Source organism: Danio aesculapii, chromosome 19 (assembly GCF_903798145.1).
Source record: "Danio aesculapii chromosome 19, fDanAes4.1, whole genome shotgun sequence".
Lineage (NCBI taxonomy): Eukaryota > Metazoa > Chordata > Actinopteri > Cypriniformes > Danionidae > Danio > Danio aesculapii.
The window spans coordinates 27391886-27405272 of NC_079453.1; the positions used below are offsets into that span (position 1 = coordinate 27391886).

At 35.1% G+C, this 13387-nt stretch overlaps 1 protein-coding gene across 2 annotated transcripts in view; it reads right to left on the reverse strand.

Moving 5' to 3' along the window:
* The window catches only part of dtnbp1b (dystrobrevin binding protein 1b), a 77768-nt gene that overhangs the window by 8174 nt on the left and 56207 nt on the right, over nucleotides 1-13387 (reverse strand). The window lies entirely within an intron of this gene.

Below are 13387 nucleotides of genomic sequence, written 5' to 3' on the forward strand. Positions count from 1 at the left end.
TTAAGAAATAATGTTCCAAAATTAAGTGATGTTTTCCTTAAAACAAGCAAAATAATCTGCCAATGGCATATGAAAAAAACATCTAGTGTCAAAAGAAAAAACTAAATTGTTTTGCTTGTTTTAAGGAAAAACCCAATTTTAGCATCTTATTTCTGAAAACAAGACAATATGTTTTGCTTGATACAAGAAAATGCTTCTTGATATAAGAATTATTAGATATTTGGACAAGAAAGAAGACAAAAAATCTAAGTAAGAAAAGCCTTTTTTTGCGGTGCATATTGCCATTCTCTATCCATTTACCAATATACCCTCTTTACTACCCATTTTCTAAACAATCTCTTATCCATTGTAAGCTTGTCCATCATATCCAGCCGGTTATCAAATCGTATAAATAATATCAATCGTATAGCTGTATTGACTTTATTCTTCGATGCGGAAGTGTGCTCAATTGTTTTAGAACTTCCGATTCAGTTGCCTATAGGAGAAATAACTAGGAATAATAAACGGTCAATCTACTTGCTCTACAAACAAGTGTTTTCATGACAAATACAGACAAACGCAATAATATAATAAGAAAATATCAGTTTGCAGGGCTTGACATTAACATCCGCCAACCCGCCAAATGCGGGTAGATTTCAGCTGTGGCAAGTTAGACAGTCACTCCCATTAGCCAATTTGGCTGGTTGGAAATCATTTTTAAGTTGTAGTTTTCTTAAAAGCAGGGTTCGACAATAAAGATAGCCCAATATTTTTATACAAATGTGATCCTAGAATCACAGAAAACTGTGTTCGCTCGAGCAAAAGAAAGCAGGTGAATACCGAATGAGAGGATGATCACTAGGCGACGCGGTGGCGCAGTAGGTAGTGCTGTCGCCTTGCAGCAACAAGGTTCTTAGCCTCGGCTGGGTCAGTTGGCATTTCTGTGTGGAGTTTGCATGTTCTCCACTCATTTGTGTGGGTTTCCTCCAGGTGCTCCGGTTTCCCCCACAGTCCAAAGGCGGTACAGGTGAATTGGGTAGGCTAAATTGTCCGTAGTGTATGAGTGTGTATGGATGTTTCCCAGGAATGGGTTGCAGCTGGAAGGGCATCTGCTGCGTGAAACATGTGCTGGATAAGTTGGCGGTTCATTCCGCTGTGATGACCCTGGATAAATAAAAAGACTAAGCCGAAAAGAAAATGAATGAATGAATGAAGGATGATCACTAGCAAAGCGTGCGCTTCTGTTTATTTTCGCGAAGCAACCGTGCCTAGATCGTGATCGTGCACCCACAGTCTTGCTGCTTTCAAGATTAAAAAAAATAAAAACATCCCTTTTAGAAGCAGCAGCGGTCACTGCTTTTGTTAATTATTCCTTTAACAGATTATTAACAGGCCTAACATTAACCTTGTGCGTGTGATCATCCTTTCAATATCACTCACGGTATGTTTTTTTTTTTTTTTACCTGCTTTCTTTTACTTACAGTTATTTTTGTTAAAATGGTTTAATTATTGTTTTTTACAATAACATTGCTTTAACTGAGATAACTCCCTGTTTGTGTGTAGTAAACCGGTGATCCAGGACCTTTATCCAGAACAGATTACTGTGCATTTTTTTACATGACAATAAGTATTTTTTAAATGTCAATTTTTTTTTAAAGAAAAGTTTTGTTGAATTAAAAAACGCATGCATACAGTTATATTTTAATTGTTTTGACACATTTAAAATTTGTAGCTAAGAAATAATTTTATTTTTTATTTTTGGTGTGGTCAGAGATAAATTTGGTAAATCCTTCATTTTGAGCCCTGAAAAGTCATGTGAAATAAAAGCTAATTACGGTGCGACACAACCCATTCGCTCATGCATATAGAGCAAGCTCACAACACACACAAAAAGGTGAAATGAATGAGGAGGCATGTGGACAAAACACAAAATCTAAATCATGTAATTTTATCATGTCAAAGTCAAATTTATGCATATAAAAATTTAGTTCTATATGCATATATAATATATATACAGTATATATATAAATATATATATATATATATATATATATATATATATATATATATATATATATATATATATATATATATATATATATATATATATATATATATAATGTTGGAAATCTACTAGCCACAGTAGCTGGTGATCAAAAAAGTTAATGTCAAGCCCTGTCAGTTTGCAACATCAAGCAGCATAATGGGTTTTTAACGTCTAAAATTGAATGGAAGTGAATGAGACCGGATTATTTTCACCAGAGGGTGGCGCTGCGAGATACATCGATTAAGTGGTCGCGTGCACCAGTAAGGCCATGAAGAAGTTCGTTAAAGCCATGAACTGAATCTAAACAAGAGCAGAAAAATGTTGCCGTCAGTTATCGCATGACTCCATCATCGGTTTCAAGGTAATCACTCACTATCTACTGTTAAATAAATGAACACTGTTTGTATGTAGCACATAGAACCGAACATCGTGTGGGGAGGGATGGCATGTAAATTTAAACAATCCCGAAGCTCTGCTGTCACAATGCACACGTTCTTTATGCGAATGTAAGTACAATTAAATAAATTAATACAATAATAAATAAATCAGAAGCTAAACAGCTGCACTCTTACATTTGTTGAAAGCTAGTTTGTGCTCAAATAAGCCTAAAATGCATAATAATAATAATAATAATAATAAGGCTTGGTGTGGATAATGAATAGGCATGGTACTGTATAAGATTCTGACGGTATGATAAACATATCACGGTATTGTGATTGCTGCTCTAAAATATATTCTTTTTAAATGTCTGGTAAAAAACAAAAACTTTTTCCCCTTTGAAGCCAACATATTTTGTTTTTTGAAAGATTTATAATATTTTGGAACCGTGAACATGTCCAGTTAAATAATTTAAATGAATCATTGACTTCTGCTGTCTTCGTTAGTTTCAAAAACACTGATTTCTTTACAATGTAAAATAGCGTCTTTGGATATTTTTTCTACTGAAGATACTGTTGTCCTAAAAAACAACAAAAAAATGTAAATAAAAAGTCTTACACGTACCTTAGGAACGGTATTACAGAAAATGTTGGCGGTTTTAAAACCTTGACTTTTCCAAACCGCGGTATACCTTAAAAACGAATATCGTCCCATGCCTAATAATGAATTACTAATTTCCAAAGGCACAAATAGAGAATAACAATTTATAATATGCAGTTTGTGAAAACTTAAATGCTAAATACAGTTATAAAATTAAGAATAAAAGTGAATTAATTTTTTTTTTCGTCTGAACTGCTCTTTAAAACTCACCAGTAACCTTGTAATTAACAGAAGAATCAGAGCATGATGATGATGTTTGTGCAGAACAGCATTGCTAGGGATAAAAAAATTGCTAAATAGAAAACTGAAGTAATTAAAATATTGTACAAAAAGAAAATTGATCTTTAAATGCAATGTAAAATGTAAATACTTAAAATTAAAGTGATATACATAGTGTGCTTGATTTCATTTTCGGAACATGGCCATTTAGTGTGAGTTTTGAAAATTAAAGTTCATATTTTGTTTTATTTTGTGTCATTTTTTTTTCTTTTAGTTTGATAATTGTTATAGACTTTGCACTTCTAGTTTTGCATTCTGTAAAAATCAACCACAAATCCAGTAATAATTTATATAAAGTCTGTGTTCCATGAATATCAGGTGAATACCTGTACATCTTTCTTTTATCCTTTGTCTTTACAGTATATCTGACACTATGTCATTAATATTATTGTTACTATTTATTTGACACATTTCTTTGCTTCTTTGTTGAATCAAGTGAATGTGGAAAGCTTCATCTACTTTATTACACTACAGAGACGCAACTGTATGTGCGTGGGTGTGTGTGTTCATCACCTACTCTGGATAAAAGTGTGCTCATTTTCTTTTTAAAGGGCACATAGTTTACCTCTTTTTTATGATTTAATATTAATATTATGGTTCTTCTGAGTGTGCCAGTTTAGGTTCAGTTCAAAACACAATTCAGATTTTTTTATTATAATGTGTTAAAAAGTGTCCACAGTTCGCTGATTTAGGGGTGTGTTGCTTCACATGTAGATTAGTTTCGGCTTCCCGCCAACGTAGCAAGGGGCGGGGCCATGAGCTCACCCGCTCTGCGTTTGCAACAGAGTCTGACAGGCAGACAGAAAAGGAGCAGGAGTGAAAGGTTCAGCAGTCAGTCGTACATGTACGACTCGGACACAGACCAAGCAGAGAGTACAAAAAAATCATACATGTCTTTGTACAGTTTTACAACACATGTGTGCTAGTTTTAAGTGCGGAGCTTGTACACAGAAACTAATAAACACGCACACTGAATTAACTTTGACTGAGGCACCGGATGCGCCGCTCGAAGCCGCGACACGGCACACCAGACACTCTCTATGGCGCGGCAGAAACATGAAGTGTCCCGAATCGTCGCGCCACGCATTTTTGAATTCTAAACATAGGTTTCTATCAGGGTACACACAACAGCAATTCAAGTCTGCAGCGGTCCGCCACGTCCAGCCGTCGACTTGAGTGTACCCTGATAGAAACCTATGTTTAGAATTCTAAAACGCATGCTAGTTAAGATCACAGGGAGCTTCTGGGATCGCGAGAAATGCAAACGGCTGAAGTATAAGGTAGACTCAATGAGAAGTACACATGTTTGCAAACCTACCTAAAGATACAACCAATAATTTCGATTAGAGCGATAATGTGGAGAATATTGCTCTTGTGTTGAGCCAAATGAGCCTTGCATCTAAAAATAGAGCAAGGGTGTTCCTTTAGTGATATCGCTTTGACTCACGCTGAAAATGGCGGACGTGAATCAACAAACTGAGGATATGATGACACGCCTGTCAATCAATATTGGTGGGCGGGGGGACCGCTCTCCTACATAAAGTTGCGGTTGGTTTGAAAACCGCTCCAATTGGTCCACCGTTTTTTATGTTGTTAAATTGAAAAAAAAGCACTGGGTGTGTTTATATCACCCCAATATGACAGTCTATACACCATACATGCACATATGTCTGTCCAAACAGCTTGAAAAGTAGATTTTTTACCATAGGTGCCCTTTAAGATAAGGCACAGATATAGCACTGTGTGTTTCTGTATGTCTTGTTTGGTCTGTGGTTTAATTAATCGCTGTGGTCATTCTGAGGGAGGCAGCTCTGCTCTCTGCTCTTTCAGCAAAGAGCTGTGCTCCAGTGCATGCATGTCTTGTCTTCATTTACCATCGCAGTTTGTACACAGTTTTACTTTCTGAAAAAAAAACAAACTCATTCTCTTGTGGGCACATCAGCACACACACACACACACACACACACACACACACACACACACACACACACACACACACACACACACACACACACACACACACACACACACACACACACACACACATATGGACATCTACTTAACACCCCAGTTAACATTTTTAGCTTCTCAAAATGTTCCCTTAAAGGGGTGGTCCACTACGATATCATATTTTAAACTTTAGTTGATGTGTAATGTAGCTGTGTGAACATAAACAGCATCTTTGAATGTAAGACGCTCAAAGTTCAGTGCAAAAGGAGACCTTGGATTTTACAGAGCTAGCTTAGCAAAGCCTACAATGAACGAATTTTAGGGACTACAAAAATATACTTCCTGGCCTGTGAGATCACAAACGTACTTTTACAGCGCACACATACTGCGCAGCTAAGGGCCATGGCCAGAGGTGCTGTAATGGTACAGCAGAGAGAGAGCTAAAATCCAAACAATGCTATTTCCACAGAGCATCTTCAGTTTCTGTATTTGGGCTTCCAAAGGACACAACACAAAGACAGAAGTGTTTACAGTTCAATATTAATTATGTTCCAGAGAATTATAAAATACATAGCAAGCATGATTTGACTAAACACAGCTTCCAGAATCTCTCCCAGTTCAGTGCTGGATTCGTTTAAATCTCCTCAAAGAAGGAGCAGCTCCAACAAGCAGAAGCTGTGAACTCTGAGCCATAACCTGTCAGTGTTTTATTTGTTAAAATTGATCATGACATGCACAGTGTCTAGCCTTAATGGTATGTTGTAGCAAAGAAGTAAACACAGGGAAGTGCTGTTTGGCACCGCTAACGATTTAGCTACAAATTTATATTTATCAGTCAAACTGCTATAGACACACACACTCTTCACCAGCGCGTGCGTGTCTCTCTATAGGCAGCTTTTCCATGCGTTTTACATCTCAGATAATGAACTCGCAAAAGATATGTGAACGATTCATATTACGTACACATGTATATTCCGAATATATGTGAAAGACGTCGTCTAACGCGTTGAGTTAAAAAATACAGGAGAGCTCGCCTAACTCGTGTAGCAGCAGAAAAATAAATAAAGGCTCACACAGGGCGCATCCCACATCTTGTGCTTTATTCTTCTGTCAACAGCGTCACTGTATTTTACAGAACAATAACTTAATCACAGCATCAGAGAAAAATAAAAATAAAATATCGGTCCCGTGCACATGTGCTTCTCGTGTTACACACGTCTACAGACAGTTCACACATACACACACACACAATGGCAAACTCTCTTAAAGGAGCCGCACCCCATTTTCACTCATTACAGGGGTTGACTGACTGTTTACACAAAACAAGCATGCTTCTACAGGCGTGACGTGGAGCCGATCCGTGAATCGCAGCACATTATGACACATGACCAATCAGAGTCACTTGAGGGCAGGCCTTTCGGAGGAACTAGGATATATATCAGTCATTTTCATGTTAGCTGAGTAGCTGTATATATTCAAAGTAAGATTTATAAAAAAAATAACGTGATTTCCTTCAAGTGAAACATAAGCACACATCGCTTTGCATCTTATTAACACAACCAAGCCTTAAAATTATATTCTGGACCAACTCTTTATGGTTCTTATTAAGTTAATGTATACTTACATGTCCTTAGAATGTTCAAAAAGTCAATTTTTTTAGATGGTGCAGTAACAGTATTGTTTGGTTATGTTAAAGTTATTTAATAAGTTTGTATATATTTTTGAATCTTACCATAATGTTCTCAGAACATAATTTAAAACATAAGAATATTTTTTCATCAACATTATGATAATATTTATAAAGAGCAACTAACAACTTAGAATGTTCCAAAAACATTATTTTAAAAATGTTATGTGCAAGGGTGGCTCATTGGTTAGCACTGATTCACTCTAAGTAAGAAAGAAGGTCACTGGTTCGAGTCTGGGTTAGTTGGCATTTCTGTATGAAATTTGCCTGTTCTCCCAGTGTTCGTGTGGGTTTCCTCTGGGTGCTCCGGTTTCCCCCCCACAGTCCAAAGACATGACCTATAGGTGAATTTAAAGTGTGTCTCTGTGTGTGTGTGTGCGCGTGTGTGCGTGCGTGTGTGTGTCTGTGTGTGACTGATCACAAAATGATCCATCGTTCTTCTTTCAGTTTGGTGTCATTATATATTAATTCATCCCGCAATTCAAGATATTATTATATAATGTGTCATTACAGTTACTGTCCAGAGTCTCTGACCTGAGACCAAACCTCCTTGAACATACTGTATAAGATGACTGGATCGTTTTGAGTTTAGACAAGCAGAGAGCTTTGAAACTTTGAAAAGAATGGAATCCTTAACAGAGTATTTTTTTACTCTTAAGTCGCTGCAATATTTAAAGCCCCCCTAGTGCTATCATTTCCTTTTTTAAATAGTGATTTAACTAAATGCTAACTTAGGGTTAATAATTTAGCACTCACAGCTTCTATCTATTAAAATATGTTAAGAACTTAGCATAACTTGTAAAATGCATTAATAAATGCCATGTTAATATTTTAAACTGCATTCCTTTTCAAGGTGCAGGATTTACACTTAAATGAGGCTTTATTATCTCATATTTTCACATTTGCCAAGACCCTAATTTAAAGAACACAAACTTTTGTTGAGGGAATGATTTAAAATATGAAATATCCTGCTGGTCATGGATAGTTGGTCTGGCCCTAAAAAAAAAAAATAAAAAAATAATAATAAAATAAAAATAAATAAATAAATAAAATTTCCCAGTGTTGGGTTGCGGCTGGAAGGGCTTCCGCTGTGTAAAACATATGCTAAATAAGTTGGCGGTTCAGTTTGCTGTGGCGACCCCAGGTTAATAAAGGGACTAAGCTGAAAATAAAATAAAATAAAATAAATTTCTAAGCATAGGATGAAAATATTCTTTCTCGCTCAGTCCACAAGTGATGTGGAGTGCAAATGTTCCTTAAGAGCATATAAAGTCAAGCCATGCATTGGCTGTAATTGGTAATTGTAGCACATGGGACAATAAAGAGTTTAATATCGGACAGAGACATCTTCCTGAATTTATTGTCCTAATGCCAATGCAGAGCAAGAACTTTAATAACTGTAATGATAACATAAGCTGTATATTATCCACTTCAGCAGACAATAACACTGTTTATTGTAAGCACACAGTGCAGTTATGTTCTGTAAAAAGCATAACTGCTCTGAAAGTGATCCCAATGATGTAATTTTCCAGTGTCATCATCATTATAATCGGGCTCTTCAGCAGTTTTTTTTTGGGACATTATGTTTATAGTTATTGTTATAGTTACTGTATGCTTCTTGGCATGAGCTGGCCTTTAATCCTCTGCTAGTGCTGACGAGATTCTGGCAGAACTAGAAACTCATCCTGACAAAAATTTGTTGATAATAATAATAATAATAATAATAATAATAATAATAACAATAATATTAAATAATAATAATAATATTAAATAATAATATTAAATAATAATAATAATAATATTAAATAATAGTAATATTAAATAATAATAATAATAATAATAATATTAAATAATAAAAAAATAATAATATTAAATAATAATAATAATATTAAATAATAATAATAATAATATTAAATAATAATAATAATAATAATAATAATAATAATAATAATAATAATATTAAATAATAATAATAATATTAAATAATAATAATAATAATAATAATAATAATAATAATAATAATAATAATAATATTAAATAATAATAATAATAGTAATAAATAATAATAATAATATTAAATAATAATAGTATATTTTATTGGAAGTCAGATAGCTTACAGCCTTTACTTATTATGCCATTTTTTTTTTGCAAGATGTAAAATAAGTCTCTGATGTCCCTAGTGTGTGTTTGTGAAGATTCAGCTCTAAATATCACACAAATAATGTTTCATGACTCTTTGAAATTACCCCTTTTAGGCTTTTATCCGAATTGTGCCATATTGATGACTGTTGCTTTAAATTCAAATGAGACTGTGCTCCCAGCCCTTTTTTCAAAAAAGGGTGGAGCTACAATTGAATTTTTGTCAGCAATTATTATGTGATATACAAGCATGATCAGATGCCACTTGTGGTTCGGTTATCTCGTAATCAAATGGAAATGTCTCTAGGACGGAGCATCTTGGCCGATGATCCCAAATTCTCTGTGTGGGAAGAGTGTAGTTGTTCCACACAAAAAGACAGGGAACAACTCCTTTAAGTTTTCTCAGTCCACCAGGTGTCAAAACAAAATTGTTTTTAGGATGTACACTACACACTAGTAGTTTTTGGAGGGCTGCAATGATGGCAGCATAATTTGATTAAACACTGATCACGAACTTTAGTATCAACAGGGAAAGAAAGAAAGCAAATCAGTGCACTGAGGTATGCAGCAATGTAGTGAGGATGTTCTCTCATGTGGCTGATAAACTACTTTGTTTTTTTATTTTAAACATGCTCATTTTTGGTAACTAATGTAAAATCTTCACCTCTTTCTTCATAATTCTATACAACGGGAAGTCAACGTGCACACACTTGCATCTCGAGAGCTCACCTTCGCCATCTTGTGCACCTAGCCTATTGAGGGAGAGATTGTCACCAATGGGCAGGGCTTTCCCCCTCTAATTAAATGCACAAAGAGAGAATGTCAAAGAGTTTCTGCAAACTGTTTTTATCAAGTGTGATAATAAAAAATAAAATTAATACATTTTTACCATTAGAAGCTGGTTATATTTACAGACTGTTAACACACAATTGTGTTTAAACCCGTTCTAAAAAAGATTTTTGCATAATAAGTCCCCTTTAAACAGATGGTTCATCCCAAAACTAAAATGCTTATATGATTTACTCACCATCATATTGGTTCAAACCCATGACTTTTTTCTGTTGAAGATAAAGCAACAGTCTATTCTGCTGTTTGTTTTGTTCAGGTGAACAAGAACTAGTTTGGTATTTGTTTTGCTTTTCACAGTACTGTGATTGATTCATACTTTAATCTGTCATTTTTCAAGATAAATTGAAACTGAAACCTTTCATTCAGTCAATCTTTATTACATTTTTAATTTCCTCATGTCATTAACACTACATTTCAAGTCTCTATAGCATCACTCAAATGGTAGTGTCAGAGTTTGACATAACCTAAAAGCATGGATCCATCCTGCCTTGTTTCAATGATTCAGACTGATGTAGGATATCTTCTTTAATCTGATTTTTACAAAGGATGCTTTACAAAGTGCCCATTTATTTCAATAAATGTAATCTCCACGTGTAGTTTTTTTTTTTAATCACTACATGCTTTTATTATTGGTAGTACAATACAGGTGCACATTCAATATAGTTAAGCACACATCTTTTTCAGAAGGGCTTTGAAATAAAGTTAGACACATGCTTGTGCCAGAGTTCCTTTTATTATCATTTATATTTAAGGTTTATCAAAGACCATGATGTTTTAGTGTACAGGGCTTGCCACATAGGCTATAATAATTTGTAGCAAGTACTATAATGTTTTTTAACCATACTACTTGAATTAACGCTGTGGTAATTCTATAGTGAACTGTGGTTAAAAGATTTTTTACAACGATAGGTAATATTACTGTATACTACCAATACACCACAGTTTACTGTGATAAACTAAAGTAGATTACAGTATTTGTTACAGATTAATTCTAAAGTATGCTGTAGCATTTGTTAACTGTGAGCAGTGGTCCTGAAAAATCATACTCTAGTAAAAGTACCATTCTTACCCAAAAATGTAGTGCGAGTAAAATTATCTGGTGTAAATATTACTCAAAGTATGAGTAAAAAGTAACCCTTTCAAAAGTACTCTAGAGTAGTGAGTATTATACTGTGAAAAGTTGATGCATCAATTTGCGCATGTACGTGTGTGAAAACGTAACATTCTGTAGTGCATTTAGTGGTTGTTTAAGATCATTTGGTGATTTCAGTCATCATGCAGTCGACATCCGCCATCTTGTCATCAGTGACATGCAGTTTAAACAGTCTCTCCGTCATGAGGTTGTTCCTTATAATGTGATTTTCTATGTGTGATTTAATTTGATGAAAATCACAGAGCTGATTATTCTACTTCACTAGCCATGCACCTTAGACAAGAAAAAGAATAAAGTAGTGCCTACAGGTTGAAGAAAAATAGTGGAGTAAAAGTACCGATACAGCACTAAAAATGTACTCAAGGGAAAGTAAAAGTACACATTTTATAAAACTACTTAGTAAAGTGCAATTCCTAAGAACAACTTCTCGATTACAGTAATTTGTAGGGGTGTGAACCTACACTGGTTTCACGGTTCAGTTCGGTTATGATTAACATGCCATCAATTCGGTTCAATTCGATATCTCGGTGCATTGACGATGCTTTCCATACATAATTATATATATTTTTCACATCACAAAATTATTTTTTATTAAAATGTATCAATATATTTATATCTTATTTGTAATAGAATTTTGTCCTTTAATACAAGAAGTCAGATAAATGAACTGTACCTTTAATTTGACCTGCTCAAAGAAAACAGAAACTCCAACACATACACAGAACAACATGAGCATTTATAGCAAATAAACTAATGTAAATAATATCCCACTTGCTTTTACAGCTTTGTCAAGTGAGTTCTTACACTTGGTCATTGTCTTCACCTGCTCAACAGAAAGGGCTGCGCTTGGCTTTAAAAATGAAAGCGATGTTCACCGATGAGTGACGCGGGAAGAACAGCCGCGGTTGCAGTCTATATTCGCATAATACGCGGTTATCCAACACAATCTCACGGCAATTCGTAACTTTTTGATTTAGTGGCTAATTCGTATGAATTCGTACGATCTAATTCGTACAATTTAGTACGATTTGCTCATCCCCCAATGACGGTTGGGTTTAGGGGTGGGTTAGGTGCCACGCCTCCTTTTTAAAATTGTACAATTTCGTACGACTGAACTCATACGAATTCGTACGAATTAGCCACTAAACTGACAAAACGTAAAATACTTACTTTTTCTCGTGAGATCAGGCTGGGCTATCACAGGTTATCCGTAATAGACGCTGTAAAGAAAACTTGCACCACAGACACGCTCATGTCTGGATCCACAAGTATCGTTTTAACACCCGAGAGGAGAGGAAAAGGGTCAAATGTCCAAAGTGTGTGTGTGTGTGTGTGAGAGAGAGAAAGAGAGAGAGAGGCAGATGGAGTTTTACAGCATTTCTCCCTGTAAGAGTCTAAATTATGTCCAAAAGATGTCTTTTTTCACCAAAGAAGGCTCACAAAAATTCCAAAGGCAGATACTGATTAGATCAGGGCCTGGTGTGTGGACTTTGGGGGTTTTACGATGTGGTCACATGTTGATTGGTCAGTTTAAATGTCTCAGTATTTGGGCTTTGGTCACATGGTCAAGAAAGAGACAAAATAGCTGGTAAACTTTGCTCTGCCTCTTTTCCTGGTCTGGCTCTTTTCCTGGCCTGTCTTTCCTGGTCTGCTTCTCTCCTGCTCTGGAGGCTAGCTTTTCTGCCTATTTGAGGCCTACTTACTTTCTTTGTCTCTCCCTCCCCTTGTCTCTCCTTCCACCTCTGGTAACTTTATTTTAAATTAAGCTGGGTTTAATTTATATCATATGTTTTTGTCATTTTATATTTTATCATTTTAGTCAGTTATTTGTAACTAATTCAGTTGTAACCATAGAGAATTATTGTCATTAAATCATTTCATTTTCAAGTATTTGTGATTTACTTTTGATTTAACATCAACATTTAATTGTTCCACATTGCAAAATAATACAATCACTTAATATCAACGCTCTCCCACATTTGAAGCTATTAATACTGCCCTTATTTCCGTTTTTGGTATAAGATTGCAGAAGAATGGTTTGACTAGAATGTACAGTTTTTTTCCATCAATACTGATAACTTTTTAGTCATTCGGCAGAACTACAGTTTGAACCACTGTGGTTAAAACCCATTCTTACATCCCTAGTTGTGAAACAGCGGCTCGTGCTGTACCATTCCTCAGTGTCAGTGAAAGACTGTCCAGTAAACTCACAAGAAGTTTAACTGAGCACAATTATCTGCTTTTTAAGTAGTAGGAGCATTTTATT